This window comes from Hippocampus bargibanti, linkage group LG04 (assembly GCF_051943395.1).
Source record: "Hippocampus bargibanti isolate YZ-2025 linkage group LG04, ASM5194339v1, whole genome shotgun sequence".
In the NCBI taxonomy this organism is placed as follows: Eukaryota; Metazoa; Chordata; class Actinopteri; order Syngnathiformes; family Syngnathidae; genus Hippocampus; species Hippocampus bargibanti.
Window position 1 is genome coordinate 23,273,208 of NC_142737.1, and position 14,249 is coordinate 23,287,456.

The window sequence follows — 14,249 nt, forward strand, 5'->3', positions numbered from 1 at the left end:
ATTTGGTTTGTTTCATCAAGAATGGTATATTCAATCATTTTTAATAAATATTGAAAAGTGAGGTGTAGGGCATGAGAATGACATCCTTTTCTGGAAGAGGACAAAATGACAATCCCCAATTTATATAATGATAGATTTGTGTTTTATCAGCATCTTCTTCAAAACGGTGTTTACAAAGACTCGATTTTTAAACCCAACGGTTTAAAAAAATAGTGTCCCCAGAAGCAAAAACTTTTGATAAACCGTTAAATCTTGATAAAAATCAAATCTACCTTTTTTTTTTTACGTCACTGTTCAAATGAAACTTAACTCCACTTCTGTGCTTTTTTGTCATCTTCATGACCAAAGATGCAAAACTACAATATCTCACAACAGTAAACTCATAAAATCCACATTCACTTCCGTGCATTGACAACTCCAATGCCATTACTTCAAGTCTTGTGAATTTGGAAATTGAAGGCACAAGATTCACTAACATGTAGAATTGTACAGTGCAACATTTGGGAATTTAGGACTTAAACCATGTACCACTGTCATATCTTTTCCAAGTCTCACTTGTTAAGTGACACATTATGAATCAATATAGACAGCACCAAGGATATTGTTTTGGTGATCTTGAATCAAAGAGAACAGTAGGACTATCCTAGCTTGTGTTTTAATTGTGTGTGTGTGTGTGTGTGTGTGTGTTGTGTGTGTGTGTGTGTGTGTGCCTCGACTGGGATCACCACCTTATCGTGGTGAGGCACTTTGCGCGTCTCCGTGACCCCGAGAGCTATGTCGGCTGGAGTCTTGTACTCCCTGGCAGGGTCACCCAAGCCGAACAGGTCGGAGGGTAGAGGCCAGACAGAGTGATCCCAAATCCGCACCCGGGGGTAGGCGTAGGCGGAGTCCAACAGATCGGACCACCGGCAGCCCCTTGCAACCGCACTCACCTGAAGGTCGTCTCGAGTCTTCACTCTTGCCACTGGAATACAGTGGGTGCGGCCAAGTTTGTGGGGGAAGGAATTGCGCGCCCCGTCCCTCACACTAAATCCACTAGTAGCGCAGGTTTCAGCTTCCACCATATAAGTCCACTGGCGATAGGATAAAGTGACGGGGGCAGGTCATGGATGTGACTGGAAGCTTCTAGCTTGATTCCTACACAGGGGCGAGTTGGAAAAAAACATATGAGATGAGATATTGGTAATTGTCTTGGCAAACTACAAATATGGCCGAAACTGTAGTCTCAAGATAAGTGGCACCATTTTTCCCCCAGAGGAGAGAGCTGGAGTGAGGGCAGGTGCGCCGGCAGCTGAAGGCCATTCAGAAATCAGGAAGGCTCACCAGAAGAAACCACTCCTTAAAATAGTCAGTTGCTACACTGCTCAGCGTTCGGTTCGGTTCAAGTACTGCTCTCGGAGTTTACCAAGACAGTGGAGTTCAACTGTGTAAAGACCAGGGTGGCTGACGGTGAGAGAACCTGTTATTGTGACCGTTTATTTGATTATTTGATTTGGTGGTTTAATGTCAAAACCAGCATGTTAAGCCTTCAAATGTAAACCTAATTGCTGTTTGTGTTTTACCTTCTTCGAAGGTTTTTCACCTTGCAATCAGCTTGCAATCTGCAATTGTCTTTTCAATGAGAAAAGAGACGATTAAGTCCAAAATAAGAGGAAAAAGAAAGGAGAAATCTGTCTCATCATTGGAGTCAAAGAGTGAAGTCCCAGTGTAATCCCGGTCAACACAGTCAAAACCCTTTTCAAGTTAGGGGGAGAACTCAAAAAACCAACATAACTTGACAGTAATAATATAACACTTCATTATTAAAATCAGCCTTTTTCACATTTTAGATAGTGGAGTTCCACATATTTTTTTTTCAATGATAGAACTATGCCATGGCTTGAAAAAGAATGGAAAGTACTCTTCTATATAGGGCCCAGCGCACCTGACAATTTAGTGAGAGAATGTAGTCTAGACCGAAGGTCTCAAACTCAATTTACCCGGGGGCCACTGGAGGCAGAGTCTGGGTGAGGCTGGGACGCATGAGGATTTCCACAAGAAAAGCACAGATAAAACATTCCAATGGTCTCAAAATCTTTCTTTTTAACACACAAAAAATGAATTAAATGAATAAAAAATAAATTAACCAGTAATAAATAAAGAAAATAATTATAATGATCCTTCGGCTTTTCCCTTCAAGGGGTCGACACAGCGAATCAGTAACCTCCATCTTCAGAGGTATGAACTGTCGTAAACATGGCTTCTCTTGCCTACTTCTTGCTGCTAGAGACCTGGCAGCGCTTGTTTTTACAAAGCCGAGTCACAGTTCGCTTGAGGGAGGAGGCAGTGGAGACTCTGAGTAGGGCTTGAAGATGCTCATCAGTAAGTCTGGACCTGTACTGGGACCTATTGAAGTTCAAGGTGTAGAAGAGCTTCTCACATAATTATGTGCTCCCAAAAAGACACATGGTCCGCTTGAACATTCGAGAAAGTTCAGGGAAGCTGGGTGTTAAATCTCTCAAAAATTGCCCAAGCTTGTCTGCTTCTCCATTCACATCCCTGAACTTGGCTTTGAGTGCAGAGTTGCACTGTAGGTCACAAAGCTCCGTTTGGAACACAGGAGGGGCATCTTGCACATCAAAAGAGAATGGGTCCACAAAAAAATTGAAATGTGGCTTTGTGCATCTTGAAGTCTGCAAAAGTCTGCCGCATTTGGCCAGCGGGCCGTGAGTTTGAAAAGTGAGGTGTAGGGCATGAGAATGACATCCTTTTCTGGAAGAGGACAAAATGACAATCCCCAATTTATATAATGATAGATTTGTGTTTTATCAGCATCTTCTTCAAAACGGTGTTTACAAAGACTCGATTTTTAAACCCAACGGTTTAAAAAAATAGTGTCCCCAGAAGCAAAAACTTTTGATAAACCGTTAAATCTTGATAAAAATCAAATCTACCTTTTTTTTTTTACGTCACTGTTCAAATGAAACTTAACTCCACTTCTGTGCTTTTTTGTCATCTTCATGACCAAAGATGCAAAACTACAATATCTCACAACAGTAAACTCATAAAATCCACATTCACTTCCGTGCATTGACAACTCCAATGCCATTACTTCAAGTCTTGTGAATTTGGAAATTGAAGGCACAAGATTCACTAACATGTAGAATTGTACAGTGCAACATTTGGGAATTTAGGACTTAAACCATGTACCACTGTCATATCTTTTCCAAGTCTCACTTGTTAAGTGACACATTATGAATCAATATAGACAGCACCAAGGATATTGTTTTGGTGATCTTGAATCAAAGAGAACAGTAGGACTATCCTAGCTTGTGTTTTAATTGTGTGTGTGTGTGTATGTGTGTGTGTGTGTGTGTGTGTGTGTGTGTGCCTCGACTGGGATCACCACCTTATCGTGGTGAGGCACTTTGCGCGTCTCCGTGACCCCGAGAGCTATGTCGGCTGGAGTCTTGTACTCCTGGCAGGGTCACCCAAGCCGAACAGGTCGGAGGGTAGAGGCCAGACAGAGTGATCCCAAATCCGCACCCGGGGGTAGGCGTAGGCGGAGTCCAACAGATCGGACCACCGGCAGCCCCTTGCAACCGCACTCACCTGAAGGTCGTCTCGAGTCTTCACTCTTGCCACTGGAATACAGTGGGTGCGGCCAAGTTTGTGGGGGAAGGAATTGCGCGCCCCGTCCCTCACACTAAATCCACTAGTAGCGCAGGTTTCAGCTTCCACCATATAAGTCCACTGGCGATAGGATAAAGTGACGGGGGCAGGTCATGGATGTGACTGGAAGCTTCTAGCTTGATTCCTACACAGGGGCGGCACAGGATTGATGGTCGTTGCGAAGATGGGATGGAGCAACATTATCCTTCGGCAGCATCCTGTGCGTCTGAGCAGCCCTATTCAGGGTCCGCACTGCTCACCCCTTATAGGGGAAGGGTCTAGAAAAGGTGACCTAAACATTGCTTGTTCCACCACACCTGGGTGGCCCACCGCAGCCACCAAGGCATCCCCCCTCTGCGGTCGAAAACGAAATATAATCAAACCCTTGACTATGAACCTGGCTTCCTGGAATGTTCGCACCCTCCTCGATGCTCGAGACGGGATGGAGAGACCTCGAAGACGAACTGCCCTCATCGCACATGAGCTGAGAAGGTACAACATCGATATTGGCGCACTCAGTGAGACTCGGTTCTCAGGCGAGGATTCACTCACAGAAGTTGGTGAAGGTTACACCTTCTTCTGGAAGGGTCTCCCAGAGAATGAGCGAAGACTCCATGGAGTTGGCTTTGCTGTGAAAAGCAGCTTACTCAGTAACATCCCTGAGTCCCCCCAAGGCATCAGTGAACGGCTTATGACCTGGCGTATTCCCCTGGTAAAAGGTCGCTTCGCAACTTTAATCAGCGCCTATGCTCCCACCTTGGATGCTGACGATAACACCAAAGATGCCTTCTACGAGTCCCTGGATGCTACCATATCCAAAATCCCTGCCTCTGATAAACTTGTTCTGATGGGTGACTTCAATGCCCGAGTAGGTACTGATGCCAGGCTCTGGAAACAAGTAATCGGAAGGCACGGGACGGGGAAAATAAACAGCAATGGCCTCCGACTCCTCACTCTGTGCTCTGAGCATCAGTTGATTGTAACTAACACCATCTTTCAACTGAAAAAGAAATACATCACATCATGGATGCACCCCAGGTCCAAACATTGGCACTTACTGGACTACATCATCACAAGGCAACGAGACCAAAATGATGTCTGCATCACGCGGGCCATGCGTGGGGCTGAATGCTGGACTGATCATCGACTGATCAAGTCCAGGCTCAAGCTGAGAATTCGACCTCCTCATAAGAAACAGCAACCCCAAAGGCGTCTTAACACCAGGTCCCTGGAGTCCCCAGAATGTGCAGCCAGCTACCGCCACAAGCTGGCAGAGGGACTTGCCAGCCTGGACAACGACACCAGTAACGGTGACCTTGATGTTGAAAGCAGGTGGAAAAAATTGAGGACAACAATTCATCAAGCTGCCTCTGAGACCATCGGCTTCACTCAGAAACGTCATCAAGACTGGTTCGATAACAGCTCAGCTGCCATACAGGAGCTTCTGGAAGCCAAGCGCAAAGCCCATACCACACTTCTCTCCAACCCTCATTCTCCACTTCTCCTCTCTCACTACAAGGCCATCCGTGGTGAAACACAGAAACAGCTGAGGATGATGGAGAACAAGTGGTGGCTCAGCAAGGCCCAAGAAATCCAGAGGCATGCAGACAACAACAACACACACGCCTTCTATGATGCTGTAAAATCCCTGCACGGCCCACGAAGACAACACATTGTCCCAGTTAAATCTGCAGACGGTTCTGTACTACTGAAGGACAAACAGCTAATACTTGAGCGCTGGGCAGAGCACTTTGACTCCCTGCTCAACCAAGTAAACCCTTCAGACACATCTGTCCTTGACTCCCTCCCAGAGCTTCCATCAGTTCCCTCCCTTGATGAACCTCCTCAGTTCACAGAGGTCCTCTCTGCAATCCGGAGCCTTAAAAACAACAAAAGCCCTGGCCCTGATGGACTTCCAGCTGAGGTCTTCAAGAGCGGCGGTTACCTCCTGACACGGAAGCTTTACCACCTCATCTGCAACATCTGGCAAAACGGGACACTTCCTCAGGAATGGAAAGACAGCAACATTGTCACCATTTACAAAAGGAAGGGGGACAAGTCAGTCTGCGGCAACAGCCGTGGCATCTCCCTACTTTCTGTTGCTGGCAAGATTCTTGCAAAAGTAATGCTGTTCCGTCTTACATCGCACATTACCGAAGACATCCTCCCAGAGACACAATGCGGCTTCAGGAAGGATCGAAGCACTCTGGACATGATCTTCGCTGCGCGCCAAGTTCAGGAGAAATGCAAGGAACAAAACAAGGACCTCTATATCACCTTCATTGACCTTACAAAGGCATTTGACACAGTTAACCGTGACATTCTCTGGACCATACTGCAGAAATTTGGCATCCCCTCCAAATTTCTCGGCATCCTAAAACAGTTCCACAGCGGCATGCAAGCAACTGTACTTGTTGGTGGCCAGCAATCTTCCCCGTTCCCTGTGGAAGTCGGGGTGAAGCAGGGCTGTGTACTGGCCCCTGCTATATTCAACCTGTTCCTGATGGCAGCTACGCTCCTCTTCCATAAGTCCATCCAGCAAGGTGGCGGCGTACAAATCCAATTCCGCCTGGATGGTAACCTGTTTAACATCAGACGCCTACAGGCCAAGACCAAGACCCTGATCAGCGGCATCCACGAGCTACAGTATGCAGATGATTGTGCTCTGCTGGCCCACAGCCCAGCTGCCATGCAAAATGCCCTTGATACCATGTCCTCTGTCTACCGATCACTCGGTCTCGTGATCAATGTAACCAAAACGGAGGTCATGGCAAAAGAGAGTTCTCCAACCCCAGCGTTCACCCTCAGTGGCACACCCCTCAAGGTTGTCCAACAATTCAGCTACCTCGGCAGCATTCTAACACCCTCCTGTCTAATTGATGATGACGTCCAGGCCCGCATCCATCAAGCCTCCAAAGCTTTTGGCAGATTGCGTACTCGTGTGTTCGAAAACAACCACTTAAGAACTCCAACAAAAGTCGCAGTCTACCAAGCAGTGTGTGTGTCCACGCTGCTATATGGCGCAGAAGCCTGGACCATCTATCGACGCCATGTGAGACGCCTTGATGCATTCCACATCAGGTGCCTCCAACGAATCCTTGGCATCACCTGGCAGGATCGTGTTCCACACACCGACATCCTTCAACGCACTGCCTCCACCAGTATCGAGGCCATACTGGCAAAGAGGCAACTTCGGTGGGTTGGACATGTCATCCGGATGCCTAGCTGCCGCTTGCCTCGACAGGTGCTTTATGGACAACTCTTGTCAGCGAAGAGGAAGCCTGGTGGTCCTAAGCTGCGATACAAAGACCAGCTTAAACAGACTCTAAAGAACTGCAACATCAAGCCCAGCGATCTGGAGTCTGCTGCAGCGAACAGGCCACTGTGGCGCTCCTTATGCCACGAAGGGGTGACACAACTTGAAGACAAGCGCACTCAGAGGAGGATCGTGCGGCACGAGCAAAGACACCTTTGTGCTGCTTCAGTACCGTCTCGCCAGCCCGGTCCTGGCCTCACATGTCCTGAATGTGGCAGGATTTGTGGCTCCAGAATCGGGCTTCATAGTCACCTACAGTGGCATCGCCGCCAGCGCCAATAACCACTGTCCAATACCCCACAAAGCAATGGAAGCGACGTCATCCTCGACTTCGATGGACTGCCAAGAGAGTGTGTGTGTGTGTATGTGTGTGTGTGTGTGTGTGCGTGTGTGTGTGTGTGCGTGCATGTGTGTGTGTGTGTGTGTGTGTGTGTGTGTGTGTGTGTGTGTGTGTGTGTGTGTGTGTGTGTGTGTGTGTGTGTGTGTGTGTGTGTGTGTGAGTGAATTGCCTTCCCTGGCCGTGCAATTTGCACAATAGTGCAATTTGCACAATAGTGCAAATATGTCAATGACAAGCCACCACTTGATCATAAAGATCATGTTGCTGGATGTCACAGCAAAATAAATTGGATTTATCATCCTAACTAGAGTTTACCTACCTAATTGCCGTAGTGCAGGACTCCAGACGTTATTTACTAGGAGCATATAAGCTCCCAAACTTTTAGGAGCAGTGGAAAAAAACATATGAGATGAGATATTGGTAATTGTCTTGGCAAACTACAAATATGGCCGAAACTGTAGTCTCAAGATGAGTGTCTTGGTAAACTACAAATATGGCCGAAGCTGTAGTCCAAAGATGAGTGGCACCATTTTTCCCCCAGAGGAGAGAGCTGGAGTGAGGGCAGGTGCGCCGGCAGCTGAAGGCCATTCAGAAATCAGGAAGGCTCACCAGAAGAAACCACTCCTTAAAATAGTCAGTTGCTACACTGCTCGGCGTTCGGTTCGGTTCAAGTACTGCTCTCGGAGTTTACCAAGACAGTGGAGTTCAACTGTGTAAAGACCAGGGTGGCTGACGGTGAGAGAACCTGTTATTGTGACCGTTTATTTGATTATTTGATTTGGTGGTTTAATGTCAAAACCAGCCTGTTAAGCCTTCAAATGTAAACCTAATTGCTGTTTGTGTTTTACCTTCTTCAAAGGTTTTTCACCTTGCAATCAGCTTGCAATCTGCAATTGTCTTTTCAATGAGAAAAGAGACGATTAAGTCCAAAATAAGAGGAAAAAGAAAGGAGAAATCTGTCTCATCATTGGAGTCAAAGAGTGAAGTCCCAGTGTAATCCCGGTCAACACAGTCAAAACCCTTTTCAAGTTAGGGGGAGAACTCAAAAAACCAACATAACTTGACAGTAATAATATAACACTTCATTATTAAAATCAGCCTTTTTCACATTTTAGATAGTGGAGTTCCACATATTTTTTCAATGATAGAACTATGCCATGGCTTGAAAAAGAATGGAAAGTACTCTTCTATATAGGGCCCAGCGCACCTGACAATTTAGTGAGAGAATGTAGTCTAGACCGAAGGTCTCAAACTCAATTTACCCGGGGGCCACTGGAGGCAGAGTCTGGGTGAGGCTGGGACGCATGAGGATTTCCACAAGAAAAGCACAGATAAAACATTCCAATGGTCTCAAAATCTTTCTTTTTAACACACAAAAAATGAATTAAATGAATAAAAAATAAATTAACCAGTAATAAATAAAGAAAATAATTATAATGATCCTTCGGCTTTTCCCTTCAAGGGGTCGACACAGCGAATCAGTAACCTCCATCTTCAGAGGTATGAACTGTCGTAAACATGGCTTCTCTTGCCTACTTCTTGCTGCTAGAGACCTGGCAGCGCTTGTTTTTACAAAGCCGAGTCACAGTTCGCTTGAGGGAGGAGGCAGTGGAGACTCTGAGTAGGGCTTGAAGATGCTCATCAGTAAGTCTGGACCTGTACTGGGACCTATTGAAGTTCAAGGTGTAGAAGAGCTTCTCACATAATTATGTGCTCCCAAAAAGACACATGGTCCGCTTGAACATTCGAGAAAGTTCAGGGAAGCTGGGTGTTAAATCTCTCAAAAATTGCCCAAGCTTGTCTGCTTCTCCATTCACATCCCTGAACTTGGCTTTGAGTGCAGAGTTGCACTGTAGGTCACAAAGCTCCGTTTGGAACACAGGAGGGGCATCTTGCACATCAAAAGAGAATGGGTCCACAAAAAAATTGAAATGTGGCTTTGTGCATCTTGAAGTCTGCAAAAGTCTGCCGCATTTGGCCAGCGGGCCGTGAGTTTGAGACCCCTGGTCTGGACTTTAGGCCGAGTGACACAAGGTTTAATTTATGGCGAGGGATGTACTACAGTAAAGTCTCGTTATATCGATATTCAAGGGAGTCCGAAAAAATATCGATATAACCGGGACTATCGATATATCCGATCCTGCGCCGAACTGCATTAAACAAAAGCCGCCAAAAGAGGGCAGCCAAGCGCCATATAAGAAACGGAGCTGGCCATTAGCTCCCTTTTTTTGGGGGGAGATGTTCCCCCAATGTTCCCTCAAAATGGCACATATAATTCTTTAATGATTGTAAACATGTATGCTTTAATCTTCAGAACTACAGTGTATTTGAAACATATTCATAACTGGATGTGTACCAAGAAAGCATATTATCCGAATCTGAAGCCATTGTTTGGATTCACAAGCAATGTCTTGGCGTGAAGTCATTTTTATTTGCATTTGAATAAAAAGTGACATCGGCTGTCCTTTAATACACAGTATGGAATGTTAATAATTTTCTAAATCATCGCGCTTCAGCAGACAAAACAAGAAACATTGTTGCAAAAAACGATTGCATTCATATACAGTACAGTGGGCATGTACATAACACAACAGGGAAACTGCAACGCTTACATCTTACTGTATTATGTATACAATTTAAAAAAGTCATCAATCTTCTTCTGCTTCCCATTTTTACCTTTTAACACAAACACTTCAATCTCGTCTGCTACACACGAGCTAGCATCTGAAAATGAAAATGGCTCTGCTACACGGGTGCTGGGCACGTAACCAAGTCACCTGACCAAGTCGACCAATGGCGCGACTGATGGCGTGACACGTAACCAAGACACGTGACCAAGTTGACCAATGGCGCGACCGATGGCGTGTCACGTGACAAAGTCACACGGCCAAGTCGACCAATAGCGCGACCGATGGCGGCTCATGTGACCAAGTCGACCAATGGCACGACCGATGGCGGCTCACGTAACAAGACACGTGACCAAGTTGACCAATGGCGCGACGGATATATCGATATAAACAACAAAAATGGCCGGCGGGGGATGAAAAGGAGCACCGTAATAACCGGATTATCGTAATAACCGGGTATCGTACTAAACGGTACTAATTATACATAAAAAGACTAGAAATGTGCAAGGGAAATGAAAATAGTATCGTAATAAGCGGTTCTATCGATATAACGAGACTTTACTGTATATGGCTAAAATGCATTGTCTCAACATATATTATTTTACCAGATATCGTGTTACAGTTATTCATATTACTATCGATTCAGCAAATAATATGCAGGAACAAACAACATATCCATCCAAAAGAAAGGGAAAATTCAGGGTTTTGTTTATTTTGTTTTTTTAAACTTAATAACACACATCAACATAACAGACAAATAAAAAAAATAGACGCCAACACAGGGGCTTAATGTGTTTTGGTTAATTGTGAACTGCATCAACATGTGCGTTTCTCTGTACCAATGTATCCATGAATGGCCGTAAGCACGATGAGCGTATCAAATATTTTATTAATCTATTTTGCGGTCTCGAAAAAATGGTAAAAAAAGTCAACCACTCAACCATGCACCTGGCAGTGGTTGTGTATGCACTGATGATGTGTATGTGAAACGTCCGACACCTTCGAAAAGTACAGATGACGGCTGAAGAAACCTTCTCATCTATGCACTGATGAATTACACGAGGATGTGAATTTTTGCTTTGGTCAGTAAGGCATACTGCCCTCACGTTGTTTTGGCTGCGCATATTCTCCCATCGATTTTAGTGTGTCACTCAAAGGACAACCGACACTCCGGACAAGTTGTGTCCATAATTTGTAAAATCACTTCAAATGACTTCTACTGAGCGCATTTTGCAAAGATCCCACCGCATATAGCTATATTTTACGTTTTAAGACTCGCGCTGAATATTCAGGAAGTCTTGTTTTCGAGTTGATGACGATCCCTTGAGTGACGTCACAGAGGGAACGCCCGTGACCGAGAAAGCGACACACAATGCATTTTGGGTACTTTGTTTGGATTGAAAACATCGTGATGATGGCAAAATTAGAAGGAAAACTACATAAATAACGCGATGGTGAATCGTTGTGTGTTGCAGCCAATTGCGGTAACACGCATAAAGGTGCAAGTTTATACAAATTCCCAGCGGACAAATCAGCCCATTTCCAACGGAGCTGTGCACCATGTTGTGCAGTTTCTGGGCGCTACATTGGAGTCCAGACGGCTCGAATTGATACGGAAGGACTTCTTTAATCGATTGCAAACATTTATGCTTTCCTTTTCAAAACTATTTGAATCATATTCATAACTGGATGAGTAACAAGAAAGCATCTTCTCCGAATCTGAACTCTCTGAAGCCATCAGGCAGATTTGATAGAGTTGGATTATCTTCATGAATGGGGGATTTATTGGAGTGTTGCTACAATATGTCTTCTATTTTCATCTTGCGTTCTGTAGGCGGAATAGTGATGCCTGCATGACTTGTGTAAATAATGAAATAATACTGAGGTGGGCTGAGTAGGCAAAAAACTTCTGCTTCTTTAGAATCATGTAACTTAAGTAAAAGTTCTCCAAATAATTACTAGAGTATCTGTATTCAGCGATTAAAAAAAAAACAAAAAAAAACTCAAGTCCAGATTGTACAATTAAACATAATAACCATAATGTACGATGCATATCATAAGGGTGTAGAATATCTCAATTTCCATTTTGAGCCACGCCAATTAGCTTTATTATTTATTTATTTATTTCTTTCTTTATTTATTGTCATTACTATTATTTTAACACTATTAGCTTAACAGCCTGGTAAAATCAAAATTATTTACAGGTATTGGAGGATACTTAAGTCAGTCAGAATCTGACTCCTAAATATCAGCTTTGGAGGGAAGATCTCAACCCCATCCACAAAGGCACGGCCTCCCACACAAATTGGCCTGCTTATGTTCCTTTCGGGCCATTGGTCCACTTGGGGCCACAAGTAGACGCCTTTTTCCTCTCACGTTATCTCTGGTCGGAAGTCACCAGAGACAGCCGAAGACCTTTAGCCTGGAGGCTTTCGCTAGCTGCAACCAGAACGGCTTCTTTGTGCGATCCTGAAGGCAAATTGGATCATTACAGGGCGACTCCTGGAGCTGTCTGGAGCATCTCGGGACGAGGCGATTTAGATGGTTGTCCACCACACCAGGGATCTTGATACCTCTGGCCTCAAGCAGCACACCCTGAAGATAAACTTGTATGGTCTCCTGACGGATATTCTGACTGGTATGTTTTCTTCCAATCCACGGAGGATAAGATTCCAACGTCGGTGATAGGTCTCCCACTTGGAAATGCCTTTGTCTTGCCCATGTCTTTGTTTAAACTCCGCGTGGGTGAGACTCCAGTTTTCCCAGATCTATCCCTTTATTGCAAGTGTTTCTGCATGCATCTGGTCCAGAGAGACTAATTCAAGCCATTTCATTTGTTTTGTATTGTCTTTACTCTCTGCTTGTAATCTCTTGCAGAGGTAGTCCAGCAGAGTTCATCTTAATCATAGGCTCTAGGGCATCAGCTCTTGTGTTCATTAGTTGCCGCAGAGACTCAAATTCAGCGAGCAGAATTGCCATGGGGTCTGGGAGGACTGGACCTCGGGTATTGCGAGTTGTTTTGGCTGCTGGTGAGGTAGGGGAGGAAGCTGTGGTAGTGGTAGCCGCAGGAGAGAGTTGAAGCGGAGAGAATGCATCTTTCTTCTCAGGACACACCTCCTCTGCAACAGCATCCATACATTTCTTAACAAACACTCCTTCAGTGAAAGGCTTACCGCTGCTTGCTATCAATTTAGCAACCCGATAGCTGGCCCGAGCGGATGCCTGGTTCAGCTGAGCTTGCCGTACAACTGTATTCTGCTGAGATAGTAGTCCACTTTTTAGCTTTGAGAGTTTGTCTGCTCGTATTTGGCCTTGCAAGCTATCATACTTGTCTGTGTGACGAGATTCATAGTGTCGGCGAAGATTGTGTTCTCTGAATACCGCCACCGTCTCTTGACAGATTAGACAAACAGCCTTTTCTTTGCATTGAACAAAAAAAAACAATTGTCTGTCCACTGCAGGTTAAATACCCTGCATTCTGAATCAAGTTTTCTCTTACCTAACCTTTTCGCCATCATTCCGTTCTCTCTTTGACAGGGATTTTTTTCTGGAGGCCAAATAGGAAAAAATCTGATAGCGTCTCTGGTATTGTTCAGAGGGCCGGTCCAAATGTGCTGACGGGCCGTATCCGGCCCGGGGGCCGTAGGTTGCTTACCACTGCTTTAAGGTCACAGGTTAGGTTTTTCTGCGGGTGAGCAGCGGCAGCCTGACGCGCCAGTGCAAATATTAGAATGATGGTCATGGTATTTTAGATTTTGTTGACCTATTTCATTTGCGGCCACTGAAAAATATAATACATGACAGTTAACAACTGAACTTAGCGTTCAGTGATTTCCACAATAATTGCCAGCTCTGCATTTTGTCACATAGAGAGTGACAGTTCTGTCAATTAAAACGTCATCAGCATGTCAAGTTTCATCCTGCATAAACGATCCAACGACAAAGTAATCCAAAGAGGCATGGATTGATTATTTTAAACTCGCAATCCATTTTTACACAGTGGCGGACCGCCAAGACCTGCAAAGCCTTCTCTGCTTGCCTAAAAATATCTGAATCACAGATTGATGTTAGTTATATTTTATCCATGAATTCCTATTAAATAATTCCAAATAAAGTTCATCCTGTCTACTTGCTATGTAATTTAAAACAGATTCTTTTCTCACAGACATTGTATTGTAGGTGTTCAAATACCTGACCTGTTTCGACGTATACTTCCGCCTTCATCAGAATGTCACGGATGTTGTTGTGACGCGCCTTTTTCAGCTGGTGTTGCTATGGGGGTGTGACCTACACCTGTCGGATCTGACAGGCAAGT

The 14,249-nt window shown here is 44.9% G+C and overlaps 1 protein-coding gene across 11 annotated transcripts in view; it reads left to right on the plus strand.

The window, feature by feature from the left end:
- Positions 1–14,249, plus strand: part of fbrsl1 (fibrosin like 1) — a 476,317-nt gene that overhangs the window by 27,414 nt on the left and 434,654 nt on the right. Inside the window, exon 1 of one of the 11 annotated variants that reach the window (XM_088994774.1) lies at positions 7,941–8,042. The exons of the other annotated variants lie outside the window; for them this stretch is intronic. The gene's annotated coding sequence lies outside the window, so the exon portion shown is untranslated. Of the gene's footprint in view, positions 1–7,940; positions 8,043–14,249 lie in introns of those variants that run through there. 11 annotated transcript variants of the gene reach the window in all.